The following is a 22,268-nucleotide window of genomic DNA, read 5'->3' as shown; positions in this document are numbered from 1 at the left end:
GACAGGCAGTGGCGAGATCATGGAGGGATTTGAAAACAGGGATAAGATTTTAAAATTAAGGTATTGCTTGATCAGCCACCAATGTAGGTCGACAAACACAGTGCGGATGGGGCTTGGTGCAAGTGAGAACATGGCCAGCAGGACATTGGATGACATCAAGATTACTGAGGGTAGAATAGAGAGGCCATGCAGGAGTGTGCTAGAACAGTCTGGACAAAGAAATGGCCAGCGAGCCATAACTGTACAGCAAGCCTTGATTTGAAGCCATGAGAGTGAATTTTCACCAGGATTCTCTCACTCCATTGCTTCATTTCCTGAGTAAATCACCAGAGAAACAAGTTCAAGATCAATTCTCTTTGTTGGTAAATAAATCCATCCTATCTGCTTTCCCATCACTGCCTGGCATCTTATCAACAATTCATCAACATGAGCACTTATTTATATCTTAACACCCTTAACAGCACTGTGGGTGTACCTACACCACATGGACTGCAGCGGTTCAAGAAGGCAGCTCACCATCACCTTCACAAGGGTAATTAGGGATGGGCATCAAATGGTGGCCTAGCCAACGATGCCCACCAAAAAGAAATTGATGCTTACACCCAGGCACAGAGCTCCTCAATGAGCCAAGTGAAGCAAAATCACCTTGTAGAGAAAACTGAAGGGCGACCTGATCGAGGTGTACAAGATTGTGAGAGACAAGGACAGAGTGGATAAGGAGCAGCTGTTCCCCTTGGTTGAAGGGTCAGTCATGAGGGGACACAGGTTCAAGGTGAGGGGCAGGAGGTTTAGGGGGGAATGTGAGGAAAAATGTTTTTACCCAGAGGGTGGTGACAAGTCTGGAATGCGCTGTGTGGGAGGGTGGTAGAAGCGGGTTGCCTCACATCCTTTAAAAAGTATCTGGTTGAGCACTTGGCACATCATAACATTCAGGGTTATGGGCCAAGTGCTGGCAGATGGGATTAGGTGGGAGTTCAGGTGTTTCTAATGTGTTAGTGCAGACTCGACGGGCCAAAGGGCCTCTTCTGCACTGTATGATTCTATGCAAACGGCTCAATATCCTTTGCTCAAAGGGATCTGCAATGATACCTACTTCTTAGACAGATCTGCAAAGGGTTTACAGTAGCTGAACCTCCACTTGGCACCTCTGAGATTGTCTGTGGACTCCTTTGATGAGAAACCCTTGTTGTAGTGTTGATAGTCTCACCTTGGAATCAGGTGATTATACCCCCAAAAAATAAAAAGGGGAAATACTCCTGCTGCTGCTGCTCTTTCGCTTGCTCCTGAGACACCAGCAACCAGGCTGACAGGATCATCATTTATGAAGAGAGTATGTGGGAGAATAAAGAACATGTTAATATACTCTGCTTGTCATAACAATGCAATTCACATGATCATATTTCCTCACTGCCTGCGTGCTGTAATGCTTGATAAAGATGAACTATGTCCAGTACATGTAAACATGTCCTCCCCAGTCTCGAGAGTCTTATTCCTAAAAGCCAGTAAAATCAAACACTTAGCATTTCAAACGGCAGTGTGTCCTCCCAGTGCTGTTTCTATCTAACTGCTGCCTTTGCTGTGGTGAGCCAGCTTAGTCTAGAGAAAGTGAAGTGTTCTGTTCGAACAAATGGTGCTGATAAAAGAAGGTGGAGCTGTTTGATTTGCACATGGGTGAGTCAAGGGTAGCACTCTCGAATCCAAGGACAGCACATGCTATTTATGCTGTTCAAAATCATGCAGAGGGCATATCAATTCATTCTCACCGTCCCAAACACAGGGTGTGACTGATAGCATTCTGGTGGTCCATACCGTACTGGGTCACAAAGAACATTTTCCTGGATCATTTTTATTGATGGCTCAAGGTTTAGCAGATTGATAAAATGACACAAAGCTCATCACTTTGATCACTATGGAAATAGAGTCAGTTCAGAAGCTAACAGTCAGGTCAATTCACTTGTTTCAGCTGAGGGCATCAGCTTGTTCTTCAGCAATGTGAAAGATACCATTGAGGGAGGTTGAAGCAGTTCTGAGAGTGAGGAGGAATCTCAATGTTTATTACACTCAGTCACCCCCCAAGCATCAATCAAATAAAATTTGGAGCTTGCCAATTTTGTAAACAAGAAGTCTACGGCTGTCATACAGGAGATATACTCAGGCAGGTGATATCTTTGGTACTGCGTTAAGTTCTGGTTCCCCAGGCTGAAGAGACACCCAGGCCCAACAAGTTGGCTAGCTGAAGTTTAAAGTTTATTTATTAGTGTCACAAGTAAGCTTACATTAACACTGCACTGAAGTTACTGTGAAAATCCCCTAGGCGCCACACTCTGGCGCCTGTTTGGGTACACTGAGGGAGAATTTAGCATGACCAATGTACCCAACCAGCACCTCTTTCGGACTGTGGGAGGAAACCAGAGCACCCGGAGGAAACCCACGCAGACACGAGGAGAATTGTAGACTCTGCACAGACAGTGACCCAAGCCGGGAATTGAACCCGGGTCCCTGGCGCTGTGAGGCAGCAGTGCTAACCACTGTGCCACCGTGCCACCCTTTCATGGTTTCATGGTGGGGGGTGGGGGGGGATGGGGAGGTTATAGAAATGGATGAAACTGGTGGCTTGGATAATGGAGTGGGTCAGGGTTAGGGTGGGCCTGGATTGCAGTTTCAGAGTGATTGCATTGCATATCTGAGAATCTTACAATTGTGCAAATGACCTTCATGACTCACTCCCCAACCCTCCATCCACCAACTTTTCCCCATCACTCCTTGATCCATTCTGTATAACCATTCCCCTTCCCTCTGTCACTCTTGAACCTCTCCTCATTATCCTTGAACTTATAACCATCGCATCCACATGCCTTCTCTCCTCTCTGAGCCTATGCCCATTATCGTCCCCAAGCCCCCCCTGATCCTGACCCATCCCATTATCGAAGCCACCAGTTTCATCCATTTCTCTAACCCCCCCGCCCCCCCCACCCCCCCCCCCGTTCCCCCCTCCCCCCCGTTCCCCCCCCCGTCCCCCCACCCCCACCTCCGCCATGAAATCTTCAGCTACCCAACGATCACTCTGGGCCTGTCACCCTACTGCATCCCAGTACCGCTGTTCAAGGCAACGGTCTCACTAAAGAGACAGGAGGGTAATGGAAGCAAGCTGAATAGTGTCTGAGGGAGGGTTCTTGCACATACCTGTAATCACCCCAGTTAGAGAACAATGTCTCCATTGTGTCTGAATGGGAGGAAGAATCATCTGTCTTCCTCCAGGATGTTCTTCACCTGGGAGGTGCGGTATGGGGTTGATGGAAGGCAGGCACAGGATTAAGCACTGGTCTGGGTGGTTCTGAGAATGAGGCAAACCTGAGTGGAATAAGGTCACAAGATTGATTACTGCCATTCATTGACAGATGCACTGCGGCCTAGATGATGCAGGCTCCAGGCAACCCTGCCTTTCTACCGCCTCTTGACCAGATGAGGAGGTGAAGGGACTGAGGTAGGTTGGCACAGGGTATGAGAAGCAACGGCCTGAGCAGCAAGAGGCAACAGGACCTCAAGCTGGTCAGGATGCTGGTGACCTGGGGACACTGTAGTGATGAGCTTTGTCCTGGCCACAGGCAGGTCACAGGCACTGCAGCTATCTATAAATGAGCAAAAGGCAATCCCAGTAGCACCTCAGAATGTCTTGGAATGTGGTTGCTTACATCTGCCAGCTTCTCCACAATGACCTACTGCCACAAGGACTTGGGGGCAATCCCATGTAACTGGCATCAAAGGTCACTCCTGCCTTAAATTTCTTTGCCATCCAATTAACGATAGTGGCCCATCCCCAAGATATCCTGACCAATCAGAGGGTCAGCAGCACAGGAGCCTCAGCAGCATCGCTATTATCATTGGCTGAGGCGACAGAACCAGGAGAGGGCACTTCAATGATAAGAGTGTCCTCCGAGACAGGCCGGTATGGTTGGGGAAAGCTGGGCCCTGGCAATCTGACCCTGCCGATGGGATGTGGGTGGTACAATCTGGAGCACCAGTCATTATTATCAGTGGGCCTCTCCCTGTACCATGGCACATCAATCAATGGAGGGCCCCTCCATCCCTGAAACTGCTACGAGGCAGCCAGGGCTCCCTCTGTGGACTCTCCACACGGTTGTCACCTTTCCAAGAAGGGCAAAATCACATGAAGGCAGGAAGTGGCCCTTAATTAGTGACTTAAGGAGCTCAATTGGCTACCTGAGGGGCAGTGAGGGGCCAAGCTTCCTCCCATCATGCCATACTGGCAGCGGCAAGAATTCGGCTCCTCTCCCAGTGTCTCCCTCTGCCATTTTCACGGCCTTCGCAGCACCCATCACATTGCTGGGAAAATTCAGCCTTACAATTAAACTCTTCTGGGTCAAGTATGGTGCAGTCACTTTAGTATACAACCTCACATTTCAGGCAGAATTATACAGCTCTAAGTGAGATTCTCAATTTCAGCTTTGTGCTGTGAGCTCACACCCACAGGAAACTGGGATGTGACTTGTCAACCAAATTCTACATAGCACCTTTATAAGTCATCAGAAAGAGGGCACTTTCGTCTATTGGTCTGGACTTGAATTGAAGCCGAGACCCAAAGATGATTCACTCAATCTCACAGCCAAACTGATTTCATCTGTTACAAAGTCCAGACGTTAACAGAAAACAGAGGTCATTCAACCTATGATGCCTGTGGCAGCTCTTTGCTGGGGATCTATGAGTATCAACAGCAAAGCTCTCCACAATTTCTTTGACAGGGGAATAAGGGAGTGGTGCCCCCCTCACTTGAAATGTATCTCTGCCAGACAACGATAGAGCTGCATTGGTAACAACAGTGGAGAAGTCCATGACCCAGCCCACACTGTTCTCCCGGCAGGAGGAAGAACGGGTGTTAAAGGATATATAACAAAAATCAGAATAAATATCATTTCATCATTATTCTCCATTGCAACAATTCTTGTGACAATAACTAATTATCTTTTATTGCACTTGTTTAAACTAATATCTTGATTTTCTTGGAAAGTTTATGTCATTAAAGAGAACGCTTTGATGGATATAACCATGGTTGTAACAAGGTTAAGTGCATCCTCTTCCTTGAGGCATAACAATAAAGTGTGATGCAGATGAAGGCAGATTCTAGGCATAGTGCCCAATTTGGTGGCAACGGTTTTAAGCATCTTCTCTGTAAATTGTACAAATGGGATAATGATGTTTCCCATTAAGTCGATGGAAAATGTAAAAAAGGGAGGCTACTTATGTTTAAGGTCTTTCTTATAAATCATTAAAATGTGCAACACCATTATAATCCGCCTCTGAATATTTCCCATTTATTATAAAAACTGAGGGCAAGGATGCAGCAAGTTCTGCTCGAGTGGTTTTGCTTCCAACAATTAGAGGCAAAATACCTGGAGGGGTCTTCAGTGCAGTCTCTTACACTAATCTATTTACAGTAATCGCAGAATATTCAGAGGCAACATTCTGACTGTGATCCCACCGAACTCCAAGGGTGTAGCTGTAAAAATGAATAACCACAACTACGTGGGTGACTAATCATCTGCTCCCAAACCAGCCAAGACGAGATGCACAAGGGCAATTCTTCCTCTCCTCTGCTGTGGAAAGGCATCTTGACTTGATTTGGTATTTTGATTTTTGATTTGATTTGATTTATTATTGTCACATGTATGAGTATACATTGGAAAGTATTGTTCCTTGCGCACACTCTTGTTTCCTTCTCTATGAACGGTATGCTTTGTCTGTGTAGCGCGCAACAAACAATAATTTTCACTGTATACTAATACATGTGACATTAATAAATCAAATCAAATACAGACAAAGCGTATCGTTCATCGAGAAGGAAAGGAGAGAGTGCAGAATGTAGTGTTAGAGTCATCGCAAGGATGTAGAGAAAGATCAACGTTGTGTGAGGTAGGTCCATTTGAAAGTCTGATGGCAGCGGGGAAGAAGTTATTCTTGAGTCAGTTGGTACATGGCCTCAGACTTTTGTATCTTTTTTCTGACGGAAGAAGTAAAGTTAAAGTTAAAAAGTTTATTTATTAGTGACAAGTAGGCTTACATTCACACTGCAATGAAGTTACTGTGAAAATCCTATGAAAAAGAAGGTGGAAGAGAGTATGCCTGGGGTATGTCCTCACAGATTAAGGGAGACGTTCCCCTACTTTAGATTATTCCTTCTTTTGAAGTACTACCCATCGTGGCTTAATTACTTTAAATGTTGTACAAAAACAGAGAATGCTGGAAATTCTCAGCAGACCTGGCAGAATCTTTCCCTCTTACACCGATGCTGCCAGATCTTCCAAATATTTCCATCATTTTCTATTTTTATTTCAGATTAATAACATCCGTAGTATTTTGCATTTACTTTAAATGTGCAGGCAGTGTTTTTGATTTGATTTGATTTATTATTGAGACCTGTGTTGGTATACAGTGAAGAGTATTATTTCTTGCGCAAACTGTGAGGTGGCATGGTGGCAGAGTGGTTAGCACTGCGACCTCACAGCGCCAGGGACCCGGGTTCGATTCTCGGTGTGGGTCATTGTCTACGTGGAGTCTACATGTTCTCCCCGTGTCTGCGCGGGTTTCCTCCGGGCGCTCCAATTTCCTCCCACAGTCCAAAAGATGTGCATCCCTTGGTGTACCCGAACAGGAGTGAGGTGACTAGGGGATTTTCACAGTAACTTCATTGCAGTGTTAATGTAAGTTTACTTGTGACACTAATAAATAAACTTTAAAAAATGCAGACAAAGTATACCGTTTATAGAGTACATAAGGGAGAAGAAAAGGACACGGTGTAGTGTTGCAGTCATAGCTAGGATGTAGAGGAAGATCAGCTTAATATGAGGTAGATCCATTCAAAAGTCTGATGGCAGCAGGGAAGAAGCTGTTTCTTGTTCACCTTCTTCCTGAACAGCTCTGTAATGAAACAGCTCCATGGGCTGTTCCAAGGGACACTCACTGAGATAAATGTTAACTGCTGCTGGAGGAACAGTGAAACTCAGTGGAAGACACTCTTTACTGGCTGAAGCTTGCTGGTTTTCGGTTCAGTGAGCTGTCAGCAATATAGTGCTGCAAACCGGCAAATTCCAAGGTCCTGGACTCCAGGGGGATGTACTACAGCTTGGGGCAACCGCAAAAACTCAATGGGGTATAAAGCCCTCCTACTCCAGTATACTGAGGGGCAGGAACCCATGTAAATCCCTTCGAGCTGTGTGCATCAGGGGAAAGTTTGACATGAAATGTAAATGCTCATTATAAATATATCCTGGAATTGTAAATGGTGAGGTCCTGTATCCACTATATTAAAAGAAGCTGATCTATTTTGTACTTTGGGTAGTGTCAAATTTGAACTGTTACAAAATGTACTTTTACAAATTTTATGAATAAAATATATATTTTGGTAAAGGAAGTGGAATTATTCATTTATTTTCTCTGGACCCAATTTAAATTGACATGACTTGTATTGAAGCCAGATTTTCCATTGAATGTAATATCAGGAGGTGTCACTCTCAAGCAAAGAATTTCGGCCCCGATACATAACGTAAACAGGAATGAAACAGACCACAATGTAAATAAATCATCTTCATGCCCGGTGATGTGGTAACCAATCAAAGAGGACTGGCCGTGTTGACTGTTCTAAAATAAATCATAGGTGTCAGTCTTGGCTCAGTGATAGCACCCACACTTTCGAGTCAGGAGGATGTGGATTCAGGGACATGAACACCTAATCCAGGCTGAGACTTTCTGATTTTTGATTTGACTTGATTTATTACTGTCACGTGTATACAGTGAAAAGTATTGCTTCTTGCGCGCTATACAGACAAAGCATACATTTATAGAGAAGGAAACGAGAGAGTGCAGAATGTAGTGTTACAATCATAGCTAGGGCGCAGAGAAAGATCAACTTAATGCAAGGTAAGTCCATTCAAAACTTGATGGCAGCAGGGAAGAAGCTGTTTTTGAGTCGATTGGTACGTGACTTCAGACTTTTGTATCTCTTTCCCAACGGAAGAAGGTAGAAGGGAGTATGTCTGGGGTACATGGGGTCCTTAATTGTGCTGGCTGTTTTGCCGGGGCAGCAGGATGTGTAGACAGAGTCAATGGATGGGAAGCTGGTTTGCGTGACGGATTGGGCTACATTCACGACCCTTTGTAGTTTCTTGTTGTCTTGGGCAGAGCAGGAGCCATACCAAGCTGTGATACAACCAGAAAGAATGCTCAGCACAGCACTGAGTGTGTGTTGTACTTTCGGGGGTGCGAGCTGTCTTTTAGATGAGATGTTTAATTGCAGCATCATCTGTCCCAGCCGGTGGGTAAAAAAGATTCATAAAAGATGGGGGAGTTTCCCAAGGTCCTGGCCATTTCCCAGCTAACCTCCAACCAAAGAAAAGATTAAAATCAAAATACTGCGGATGCTGGAATCTGAAACAAAAACAGAAAATGCTGGAAAATCTCAGCAGGTCTGACAGCGTCTGTGGAGACAGAATAGAGCCAACGTTTGAGTCTGGGTGATCCTTTGTCAGAGCTGAGAGCAAAGAAAAAATTACCCAGTTTTGCACTTCACTGTTGTACATGTGGGTTTGCTTTGCATAAATTGCCTGCTGTGTTTCCCTACATTCTATTGATGGTTATGCTTTAAAATTACTTCATTGACTATGGAGATCTTTAGGATTTTCTAGACACTATATAATTTCAAGGCTTCTTTTTTTCCCCCTTTTATATCTTATTAACATCGCATATGTGGCAACACTTTATACACATGGCAACCAGAACATCCAAAAAATGAAGGTCCTTTACAATGCCTGCTGGGCATACTTCTAATTAGGAAGCAGCATAGAAGGGTATCAAAATTTGCACTGTGCCCGGACAGCACAATGCTGCCCGCGTTCTTGTTTCCAAGAATGTGTGTCAAACCATTTTGCAATGATGCCAAACATGCCAGATTGCAGTAAACACCCACTGCTTTATTAATGCTCATTCGGGGATGAATCCTGCTGTCTTTAGTCTGGCCTGTATGTGATTCCAGACCAGCACTGACGTGGTTGATTTTTAACGGTGGACTCTTGTATAAAAATAGCTGCGAGCAGTGGTTTAAGAATCCCACCACAACCTGCTCAGGGCAATTGGGATGGATTGTAAATGTCGGCCTATGCACACAAACAGAAAATGACTAAACAAGTAATTTACTTGGAGTCATTTGAATTTAGTGCCAAAAGGAGAATGACTTATGACTATGTTTCTGAATTATAGAGTGATTTAGGAACACAGGCAGATTGCAAAGGATCCCTGATGATATTAGGCCTGAGCCTGTGGTAGACCTTTTGTTATCCATCATGGTATTACTGGCTTTTCAATAGCTTGAGGGAAAAACACCTAAATGATGAATTCAGAAAACAGTAATAGAAAATCATTTTTCACTACGTTTTAAGTTGGCACAAATCTCAGACATATATATGAAGAACAATAGGTAATCAAGCAACATAATCTGGCAACACTCGGGAGAAAGACAGGAATCACCCACTCACAGCTGAAGTGCTTGTGAGTTCTGTGATGTACATGAATTAAAAAGCACACCCCATTACCAAACATACATCTTTGGTATATTTTACACTTCTTTTCAGGCCTCAGGGTTTGGATTCTCAATCTGTTACTCCCACTGCCAGAAAAAAATGCAGAACGTTCCAAACATTTATTTTCCCATCTCACACATTAGTCGAAGAGAAAAGAAAATGTGATGCTGTGATAACCCCAATGAGTTCCATGGGGAATCACTAATTGATCTCCCTGTGGGGCTCGTTGAATATGAGTTCCCTTGGTAACCGGCTATTGCCTGTCCTGGTGGAACTCATCACCTGAGCCCTTTATAAGGCAGACATCAGGAAGCGTCTGCAGAACTGGATATGTACGCCACGGAGTAGTGGCTTTATTTTGTGATTAACAATAAATACTAGTCCTTCAGAAATGAGCTTCCTGAGTTATCACATTGACAATGAGGATGGAATAAGAGTGGTATTGTTGTACTATTGGGACGATGGGGCAGAATGTCCAATTGCATATGCATCAAGAACCCTGGCAGATGCAAAAAGAAAGCACGCCCAGATCGAGAAAGAAAGTTTGGCCCTGGTATTTGCGGTGAAAAAGTTCCACCAATATGTCTACGGTCAGCATTTCACCATTGTGACGGATTACAGACCCCTGTTGGGCCTCTTCACAGAAAGCAAGGCGATTCCTCCCATTGCATCAGCTTGGATCCAACGCTGGGCACTGCTGTCAGGTGCCTATGAATATGCCTTAGGATATCATCCAGGGAGACAGATAGCCAAGTCGGATGCCTTGAGCCGCTTGCTGCTACCCACCAGCCGACCTTCACCTCCAAAGATGGATGAAGTCATCATAACTTTGAACTTCATGGACATTCTGCCAGTATCTGCTAAGCAAATTCAGGCTTGGACCTAAAAAGACTCAACGTTGGCAAAGCTATATCAGATTGTCCTAAGTGGTGGGCCACGAGGGCATCCTATGTATCTCCAAATATCAAGAACTGAGCATTGAAGATGGTATTGCCTTGCGGGGAGCCCAAATAGTTGCCCTGTGTCCAGGGCAGTGACCAACACTCCATGAATTACATAACTGGCCACCCAGGAATTTCAAAAATGAAAATGCTTGCAAGAGGCTATATTGGGTGGCCTGGAATAGGCAAGGACATTGAAAACCTGATCAAAAAGTGCAAAACCTGCCAAGAAAACCAGAAGGTCCCACCACGTTGCACTCTGGAATTGGCGGGGAAACCCTGGGTACGAGTACATTCAGAACTCGCAGGGCCATTTATGGGTTTTTAATTCTTATTGATGCCCATTCAAACTGGATTGCTGTGCACCGGATGGCATCCAACAACATAGAAAAGCTCCAGCATTCTTTTTGCACACATGGTATACCTGAGTAGCTCGTAACGGACTACAGGATCCCATTTACTAGCCGGGGTTTTCAGACCTTCATGAATACAAATGAAGTGAGGCACATCCACACAGCATCCTATAATCCGTCTTCAAACGGTCTGGCTGAGCGAGCAGTCCAGGGATTCAAAGGCAACGACAGGCCCTTTGGAAACACAGTTTGCACATTTCCTTTTATAGCAATTATAGCACAGTGCCGCATATGACGATGGGAATAGCCCCGGCAGAGCTATTGATGGACCAACACCTTCGGACCAGGATTAGCCTGACTTGGGCAGCAAAATCAAAGGAAAACACATAATCATAGAATCCCGACAGTGCAGAAGGAGGCCATTTGGCCCATCGAGTCTTCACTGACCACAAACTCACCCAGGCCCTATCCTCATAACCCCATGCATTTACCCTAGCTAGTTCCCCTGACACTAAGGGGCAATTTAGCATGGCCAATCCACCTAACCCGCACATCTTTGGACTGTGGGAGGAAACCAGAGCACCCGAAGGAAACCCATGTAGACACGGGGAGAACGTGCAGACTCCACACAGACAGTGACCCAAGCCAGGAATTAAACCCAGGTCCTTGGTGCTGTGAGGCAGCAGTGCTAACCACTATGCCACCGTGCCGCCCTAAGAAGCCCAGGAAAGGGGCCACAAATGACAGGTCTGACTGCACCTTCAAACCAGGGCACACCGTCCACATACGGAACTTCAGAATGGCTGCCGTGGACCTCAGGAATTGTCCTCTCAAAATGGGACAGGTGTCATACATGTAAAGACTGGGGAGTAGACGATGAAAAACCATGTCGACTGCCTCTGCCATCTGGAACCCTCCACAGGGGCAGCTGTTTCACCGGGCACAAAACAAGTGGCATCTTATACACTGGCCTGCAGACAGGAATCTCCACTAAAAGCCCAAGAGAGGTCTACAAGGACTCAGCCTCAGAAATAGAGACGGAGGCAGCAGAGTCACGGTCGGGGATCGCCACCCAGGATAAACCCCCTGCAGCGGCTCTTCGACATTCCACTAGGAAGTGATGTTTGCCCACTCGGTATACGCCTCCAATCAGAGCATGCAAGTGACAGAAATGAGGCCACAGACCAAAAGACAAAGACATCCCATCGCCACAGGAGTGAGGGGAAACCCTTGGACTCGGAGGGGTGGGGGGTGTGATAACTTCCATGAATTTCATGGCGAATCACTAATTGATCTCGCTTTGTGACTCATTGAATATAAGTTTCCTCGGTAACAGGAAAATCCTGCTGGAACTCATCACCTGAGCCATTTATAAGGCACACAGTGCGAAGAGCCTGCAGATCTGTAGCGGACATGAACGCCACGGAGCAGTGGCTTTATTTTGTGATTAACAATAAATACCATTCCTTTCCAGTCAGGCTTCCTGAGTTATTACGGACGTTTTTTCGAAGGCTAACACATGGGTATTGAAAATATGGGTGGATCCATGGTTTAAGGAGTGAGGTCCAATGGCTGTTTGTCCCTCTGCTGCTGCCAGTCTGCAGAGGAAGGTAGTCCACAGACAGAGAGAGGGCATCTCACTCAGTGCATACCAGAGGACGTGCATTCATTCAGTACTGAAGGAGCAGTGTGACTGTTAGAAAGGGCGCTCCGATTTCTGCATTCGCGGACAGATCCCTCTCTGCCTCAAAAATTGAAATGATGCCCCGAGAGGGACCAAGAAGGTAGGTGTAGTGGCCATTTACCAAGAAGGTAGGTGTAGTGGGGAGAATGCTGAACTGGTGAAGAAGATTAATGACATCCAAACTCATGTGAACTTTTAACTCCTGATCTTAAGGTCCCCCCGAAATGGAGTCCATCCCACCACTGACCAGGGGAGCATCACTAACTGCTCAGCAAAAAGGGCATCCTCCCCACACTACTCAAATAACACGCACGTGTGTGTGCGTAGGGGGGGGAGGGGGGGGGCACAATAGGCAGACATGAGAGTGACCTGACCTGACCACCCTCTCAGGTCAACTCCCTCCTCAGACCCCACACAGGAACACTCAGGCCATGTGCCTTGGCAGTGCCAATGATGCACTGCCTCCTGGCACCCTGGCAGTGACACATTGTCTTGATGCCTAGGCCGGGAGGAAGTGAAACCACTTATTCCCTTTGAAGAACCATCGCTGTCAATCAGGCTTAGAGTCTTTGTAAACATTGCAGTTAGGAACAATGGCGGTGCTTGAGATGCATTCAAGCATGAAGGAAAAGGTAAATAAACTCAGCTGACTGAAGTCTGAGTAGAAAATCATTCAGCTGTCAATAAAAGTCTATTCCAAAGCACTGCACTATGAAATTGAAAGATGTCAGGAATTGAGGGTTTCTGCTTTCTAGGAAGGCTCAGAGAAGTAAAAGCAATGTGAATACATTGGGGCTCAGTGAACAGCTTTGGAAAAAGGAACATTTCCCACCCTCCCCCCCCCCCCCCCCACCCCCCCACCTGCTAATGAAATTGGCATCTCTCTGTCAGAGGACTTCAAAGGGGCTGGCTTGCACCTACAGCTTCTGACAGAGAGAAAGGGAAATATCTGCTGCAGAATGGAGTGCTGCAGTAATTTAAAAGCCTGCCTGCTGTCCAGGGGGGCATGGAGATTAAAGTGACATGGCCACTTCAAACTTCTACAACTAATAGGCAGGAATGAAGATGTCGATCACAGGGCTGCCTGAAATCACCATGCCAGGGATTTTCTTTGGGTCTGCCAGGGCCAGAAGGGGCAGTCCAGCCACAAGATCCCCATTCCGTGGAGAATTTTGAGATCAATCCCTTGCCCACAACCCGAGCGAACCCAAACTTGAGGGACCTTGAGGGGCCCTTCCTCTGCAGTCTGGCAGTGGCAGAGGGGCAAATGGCCACTACACATACCTTCTTGGTCCCTCTCGGGGCATCATTTCAATTTTTGAGGCAGAGAGGGACCTGTCCGCGAACGCAGAAATTGGAGCGCCCTTTCTAACAGCGGGGCTGGCTGGCGTGTTTCATCTGTCACCTGGGTGAATCCCACCTGACTGACGTTTTCCCAGCACCAATGCAAAATCCTCCTGTTTTCACCCCAGTGGGAGCATTTAGCCTGAACATGGGTGAATCGTGGCTGGGATCGTAGCCGCAAAATTAGATGTAACCTCATTTCAAGCACTTGAACCACTCTCTTACTTAGAAACTGTCCATGAAGAAAATTACAATCATCATAACTGAACATTCTAGCTCAGGATTATGATGAGACAGCGGGAAATAGGCAGCCCATTAAGTTTGTGATAAACGATAAGCAGGAATTATGGGGCGGCATGGTGCCACAGTGGTTAGCACTGCTGCCTCACAGCGCTAGGGACCTGGGTTCAATTCCAGCCTCGGGTGACTGTGTGAAGTTTTCACATTCTCCCCGTGTCTGTGTGGGTTTCCTCTGGGCACTCCGGTTTCCTCCCACAGTCCAAAGATGTGCGGGCTAGGTTGATTGGCCATGATATATTTCCCCTTAGCGTCAGGGGGATTAGAAGAGTAAATATGTGGGGTTACAGAGATGGGACCTGGGTGGGATTGTTGTCAGTGCAAGCTTGATGGGCCAAATGGCCTCCTTCTGCACTGTAGATTTGATCCTATAATTATAGAATGATGTAGCACAGGAGAGGCAAATTGTATATGAACTAGGTCTTAAAAACAGCTACCTAATTGATCCAATTCCCCTTCTGTTCCTATGGTTGTGCATAAGCTTCCCCTTCAAGTATTTATCTAATAGCTTTTGAAAGATATGATTGAACTTGCTTCAACCATTCTTACAGGCAGCGCATTCCAGGATCCAAAAACATGCCTCCGTTATCTGTTGCCAATAACCTTAAACCTTTGCTTTCTGATTTACCAAATGTTCTGCCACTGGAACACTTCTCCTCATTTATTCTCTTCCAATCCTCTGTTAAATCTCCCGTTAACCTCCTTTGCTGAAAGCAGAACAACCAACAGTCTTGTGGCCATACAACAGCCTGGAAGATACTGCATGGCGCACAAAAAAAAATTAAAGGGATTGCGCACTGAAAAATCTAGCCTTGCACCAGATTTTTACCCCAGCTTCTGTAGTCTCTGCACGTAAATGCAGCAACCCCAACCCACCTCCCCACCCCCACCCACACCCTTGGTACTATGCCAGATAATCCCCTCCTGCACTCTCTCAAAGGCTTTGACATTCTTCCAAAATGATGGTGCCCAGATTTGAATGCAATACTCCATCAGGGGTTCAGTCCATGATTTCAAAGTCCCTGGCATAACTTCTTGCTCTCCTGATAATCTCCATTTTGTTTAGTGTTTATAACAGCTTTCTTGTCCTGCACCTTCACTGATTTGTATATATGTACAGCCCCAGGTCTCTCCTTTTTTAAGAATTGTATAGTTTAGATTATATTAAATCTCCTCATTCTGCCTGTCAAAATGCATCACTTTTATTCTTCCACAAAATGAGACCCTTGATGGTTCCCTCTCTGTGTAAAAAAAAAAGTTGGTCTTCACATAAAATCTCTTGACAGGAATCCAGTGAGTTAATCCTTGGTTATTCCTGCAGGGGTCAATTACTGCGATAATCCTCGCAGTAAAGCTTCCATTTACATGGTCTATTTGGGATTTTGGTCTAATTACTGTTGCGTTTAATGACTGATATTCTAGTCCCGCGCTTTAAAAAATGTGGTCTGTTTGAGTTGAGGAAACGATGTTTTTTCACACATGGATCTTGCCAGATCTGATAAAGCTGACAGCAGTCAGGTTCAAATTCACAACCGCATTGCTGGAAGCCCTTCACGTTGACATAAATGTTGTAGGGAAAGTAACTTCATATGAAGAACCTGTCAAATGGTGACATGAATTTTTCAACAGATAATTAGATCTATAATTTTAAACTGGTTAAGCTTTTCATATATTCAGCAGCATCTTGTGCCCTACTCCATGACAAGTTTGCTAATCGGGGGGCATTAGGGGGGATTCCTGCTCCCTTCCTGCCTCCACTCCAATTCAGTCTTTGCTAACTAAGGCCAGTGGACAACCGTCCCACCCCCACGACCAAGTGAAGTCATTAAGGGGGCAGTTATTATCCATATTTTCACCATGCGGGGGGCACAATGGATAAATGCTGGTGTGTTTGCTTGTGGGCTCCCAAGGGAGTTCCTCATTCAAAGGCACTCAGTGCCTGATAGGGGAACCTGGCACCGGGAAGGGAAAACCAGCTGAGAACCAGCCCTGTCCTTACTGCCGACCTCCCTCGCCACACTCTCCCACAGTTCTCAGCCAACCAACCTCCCCTCCCGCCATCGCTCACCTGCGCCTGGGGCCCTCCTGTATCCAGGGCCTCAGGTGGATCTAATACTGGCTCTCCAGTGGCGCTGCTAAGTACAGAAGAGCTTCCAGTCTCTGATTGGACATCAGCTCTTGGTGGCCAGGTGTTCCATCCGAGGTCCTTGATCTTGGAGGAAGGCCCACCACTGTCCTGTTAAGTGCCTGAGTTGCCCATGATGTCTGGGGCCTCCCCAAAAAGAGGAGACACAGAGGCCTCACTGACTCGCCAGATCCTCTCTCCCTTTAGCCTTTGATTTTTAACTATTATTGGGATGCTTTTGTGTCTTCCACTGTGAAGACAGATACAAAATATTTGTGCACTGCCTCTGCCGGTTCACTGTTTCCCATTATAAATGGAGGAGGTGGTGACATAGTGATATTGTCACTGGGTCAGTATTCCAGAGACCCAGGGTTCGAATCTCACCACGGCAGATGATGAAATTTGAATCCAACAAATATCAAGAATTACAATTCTAATGATGACCATGAAGCCATTGTTGATTGTCATAAAAACCCATCCGCTGCACTAATGTTCTTCAGGGCAGGAAACCTGCCACCACTCAAACACGTGACTCCAGATCAACAAGATGCACTGCAGGAACTGGCCAAGGCTTGTTAGACAGCATGTTCCAAACCCACGATTGCTACTACCTGGAAGGACAAGGCCAACAAATACATGGAACACCACCACCTGGAACTCACTGCCTAACAGCACTGTGGATATACCTACACCAGATGCACTGCAGCAGTTCAAGAAGGCAGCTCACCGTCATCTTCTCAAGGGCAATTAGGGATTAGCAATAAATGCTGGCCCAGCCAGGAATGCCCACATCCCACAAATGAATTTTTTAAAAATCCCCACGCCGGAATTCTCCGACCTCACCCACAGTGGGATTCAAGCACCAAATTTTCCTTTCGTGCTGGCAGTGGTGGTGGGGTATATGAGACCGGAGAATCCTGCCCCTAGTCTCACCCTCTTTAGGACCAATGCTCTATTTTCCTTTTTATAAACGGTCTGTTTTTCTATTTCTTGTTAGTTTTCTCTCATACTCTGATTTTTTCCTTTTCTTCAGTCCTTCTCAAAATATTTTCTAGAATATTTCTTTCTCAATGGAATATATCTTTGTTGCAAGTTATGAAATATCTCCTTAAATTGAGCGGTATGGTGGTACAGTGGTTAGCACTGCTGCCTCACAGCGCCAGGGACCTGGGTTCAATTCCAGCCTTGGGTCACTGTCTGTGCGGAGTTTGCACACTCTCCCTGTGTCTGCGTGGGTTTCCTCCGGGTGCTCCGGTTCCCTCCCACACTCCAAAGATGTGCAGGTTAGGTTGATTGACCTTGCTAAATTGCTCCTTAGTGTCAGGGAGATTAGCTGGGTAAATACGTGGGGTTGCGGGGATAAGGCCTGGGTGGGATTGTTGTCGGTGCTGGGTCGATGGGCTGAATGGCCTCTTTCTGCCCTGTTGAGGTTCTATGATTCTATGTTTGCCATTTCGTCTTTATTGTTCTCCCTTTCAACCTGTTTAGACAGTTCTGTTTTCATACCCTTGTTATTGCCTTTATTTAATTTAAGATACCACTTATGGACACACATTTCTCATTCTCAAACTGAATGTGAAACTCTGGCATGTTATGATCACTCTTCCTCAAGGATCCTTTAATATGAGGTCTTTAATTAATCCTTTCTCATTACACATTACCGTGTTCAGAATAGGCGGCTCCCTGATAGGTTCCAGAATGTATTATTCTAAGAAATTGTCCCAAATATACTTTGTGAACTCATCCGCCAGGTTATTTTCATCGAGTTGACTTGTCCAATAGATGTGAAGACGGAAGTCACCAATGCTTATTTCAGAAACCTTTTTATAAGCTCCCATTATTTCTTGATGTATATTCTGTCACGTTGTGTAGCTGCAGTTAGGGGGCTTATTAACCACACCCATCAATTGCTAGTTCTTATCTAAACCACTGACTCCGTCCAGCACTGCCACACAGTGGCAGCAGTGTGTACCAGCTACAAGATGCACTGCAGGAACTCAACAAGAGTTAGAACCCAGGACCCCTACCATCTAGAATGACAAGTCAGCAGATACTTGGGTCTACCACCAGCTGGAAATTCCCTCCCTAACGGCACTGTGGGTGTACTTACACCATATGGACTGCAGCGGTTCAAAAGGCAGGTCACCACCTTCTCAAGGGTAATTAGGGATGGGCAATAAATGCTGGCCAGCCAGTGAAGTGCACAACCCCTGGATGTATAAAAACAATTGACTCTGTGGCCGGAATTCTCCAGCCATTCACGCCCTACCACTACTGCTGCCAGTGAGAACAGAGAATTTGGCTCTCGGCCAAATCTCCGTTCACTGCAGCGGGGCTGGAAAATCTCAGCCAAAGGCGAGGTCAGAGAATTCACCTTTTTGTGCAGGATTTTCCAGGCAACCTGCCATGTGTTTCGCAGTGGTGGGGGTGGCCCTCCTTTGGCTGGCAGTAGGATCGTCTGGTCCATCCATTGTCAATGGAGTTTCCCTTTGAATGGACCCATTACTGCCATGAAGCCCATGGCAGGGGTATGCCGTTGGCAGGCCGGAAGGTCCCACTGGTGTGAACAATCAGAAAATTCCGGCCTATATGTTAATCTTCTGAACCAAGATCATTTCAGGCCATTGTACTTATCTCATCCTTTATTAACAGATCTACCCCACTTTCTTCTCCTTTCCTCCTGTCCTTCCAAAATATCAAAAGCCCTTCAGGTCCCACCTTTAGTCACCTTGCAACCACATCTCTGTAAAGGATCTCAAATCATACTTGTTTATTTCTATCTGTCCTGTCAATTCATCCATCTTGTTACCAATGCTGCGAGTATTCCAATAAAGAGCCTTTAATTCTGTCCTTTTACTATTTTTCCCCTTATTTACTGATGCATTATTATGTTTGTATCCTCTATCCTCTCCTGTTGCACTCTGGTTATCATGATCCTATATCATTATCCAGCATTATTGCTTTGTCCTTTCCCTTTAACTTTCAAAATCTCCCCTCTTCTGAATCCTCCCCCCAACAATTTAGTTTAAAGCCATCTCTATCGTCCTGGTTATATGATTCACCAGTACTCTTAGGGCCCGATTTTACCATTTTCATTCTAAGTGCCGAATCTGGGCGTAGTACAGATCCGACTTAGAAATCATCTTTCAGGCGCCCCCATACGCTCTCAGCCATCTCCAGTCCCATTCGCGCTGTGGGTGGGGCTTAGCGTGGCTGGAACGATCGGCGCTCTGAACTGCGCGTGCGCAGTTAGAAAAAAATTGGAAAAAGCGCGCCTGTGTCAGATCGCTCCCGAGCCGCAGAAAGTGGAGAAAGCGGCCCGGGAGCGAAAAGCGGGAGTGAGGGTGTATCTCGGGGGGGGGGGGGGGGGGAAGGAGGGAGGCGGGCAAGATGTATCTCGGGGGGGGGGGGGGCAGATGGATCTCTGGGGGGGTAGATGGATCTCTGGTGGGAGGGCAGGGGGGTCCACTGCCACTCTGCGGGCAATCGGTGGGGGGGGGGAGGGGGGCAGGGGTGGCAATCGATCTGGGTAGTGGGGGGTGGATAAGTGGGGCAGTGATGTGTGTGGGTGGGGGGGGTGGATAAGGGGGACACACACACATCACTGCCCCCTTATCCACTCCTCCACTACCCAGACCGATCGCCACCCCTGCCCCCCTTCCCCCCGACCAATTGCCCGCAGAGTGGCAGCAGACCTCCCTGCCCCCCCACCAGAGACCCATTTGCCCCCCCACCAGAGATCCATCTGCCCCCCCCACCAGAGATCCATCTGCCCCCCCCCCGAGATACATCTTACCCTCCTCCCCCCCCCCCCAAGGCAACGATCTAACCTCACTCCCCATCCTCCCGACAACGAACTTGCCTCACCCCCCCCAGAGAGTGGTCTGGTCTCACTCCCCCGCCCCTCCAGAAGAACATCTGACCCGCCTCTCCCCCCCCCCCCCAGCACCAGACAACGATCAGCCCTCCCCCCCCCCCATCACCAGACAATGATCAGCCCTCCCCCCCACCACCAGACAACGATCGGCCCTCCCCCCCCACCACCAGGCAACGATCAGCCCTCCCCCCACTACCACCAGACAACGATCGGCCCTCCCCCACCCCCCGCCAGAGATACATCTGTCCTGCCTCCTCCCCTCCCCCAACCAGACAACGATCTGACCTCACTCCCCTCCTCCCCCGTCCAACCAGAGAATGTTCTGACCCGCCTCCACCCCCACCCCCACCCCCACCCCCACCCCCACCACTGATCTGAGTCAGAGAGCCGTTGGAAACACTGAACGCGCTCTTCAGAGGCTGGAGCACCCGACTCAGACTTTTATTCAGCAGGTCCCTAAAAGCACGGTTCCGGATCGACAAACGCAGTGGTAAAGGGGGAAATGCTGATAGAGGTGGGCGGGCAGTTTATTAATTCAATTTAAATGCGGAACGGATCCCCGCCATTCACGGGTCTCGGCAAAGTGGCGATCTGCGCAGACACAGGTGCAGATCGCGATAAAGGCCTCACACCCGACTTTACCACGATTTCACGCCCGAAAACGGGTGCAAATTGTTGGTAAAACCGGGCCCTTAGACCAGCGTGGTTCAGCTGAAGGTCATTTGACTGGTACAGCTCCCAATTTCCCCAGTCCTGGTGCCAGTGCCCCGTGAATCAAAACCAACTTGCCCCCACACCAATCTTTGAGCCACACGTTCAACTCTTAGATCTTATTTATCCAAAGCCAATTTGTTCATGGCTCAGGTGACAGTTCAGGTATCTGTCTCTGTGGTTCTGCTTTTCAATTTACCCTCCAGCTGCTCAGACTGCCTTAGAAGAGTTCCTTTCTTAATCCTAGCTATGTTGTTAGTATGTACGTGGACCACAACAGTGAGATTCTTCCCATCTCACTCCAACTTATTCTCCATCCCTGCAGAAATATCCTTAACTCCAGTAGCAGGCAGGTAACAGAATCCTCAGGACTCATGTCCTTGGATGCAGATTACTGTATACATACCCCTTACTATACTGTCCCTACTAAAGCTACATTCCTTTTAACTCACCCCCTGAATGACGCACTGTACAATGTTGCTGTGGTCAGTTTGCTCATCTTCCTGCAGTCCCCACTCTCTATAAGCTACAAGCTACAAGAACCTTGAACCTGTTAGACAATTTCAAGGTGCAAAGGTCCTCCAATGTTACCTTCTGGATCCCCACACCCGCCTCACACACATTCATACCTTCCTGTTCCTGACCATGGAGCCACTGTGTATACCTAGCCTATGACTGCCTTCTGAAACAATCACTCATCTAGTGCTCTGACAAAGTGTGATCCTGACTCAAAACATTGGCTCCATTCTCTCTCCACAGATGCCGTCAGACCTGCTGAAATTTTGCAGCATTTTTAGCTTTTGTTGCACTCATCTATCTGCTCACCTAATTAATGATTCCGGTTTCATGGTCTCATGGTCCACCTCATGGTCCACTGCAGATCTCCAGCTCTCTCTCTCACAGCAGTCCTTTTCTTGTCAAAGCTCAGAACAGCACCTCCTCCACACTGCACCAAATCCCCTCACTTACCAAATTCCCGAGCTTACACTCCATCACAAGCTGCACTCAGTCACAAGGTGCTATCTTTGTGCTTGCTTAGTGAGACATGCAGGCCAGAATTTTACCATCCCGCCCACCACAGGAACCGGAGCGGGCGAGGGGCGGATCATGGAACGGTCCGTTGACATCGAGCGGGATTTTACGGTTTTGGGATGAACGCGGCCATAAAATGCGGCCCACTGTATTTATACCAGCTGAAATTCTATGCAGAGCTGAGTTAGACCTTGCTGGCGAGTGAAACAAGTTTGAACCAGCAACTTAATTAACTAACTGCAGCTGCTCCCCCAGCAGGTAGCTTCTTTAACCCTGAATAAGGTTGAAAGGAATTTAACTTTAACAGTGAACTGTAT

Source organism: Mustelus asterias, chromosome 6 (genome assembly GCF_964213995.1).
Source record: "Mustelus asterias chromosome 6, sMusAst1.hap1.1, whole genome shotgun sequence".
Lineage (NCBI taxonomy): Eukaryota > Metazoa > Chordata > Chondrichthyes > Carcharhiniformes > Triakidae > Mustelus > Mustelus asterias.
Note: the sequence above shows the minus strand (reverse complement) of the source record.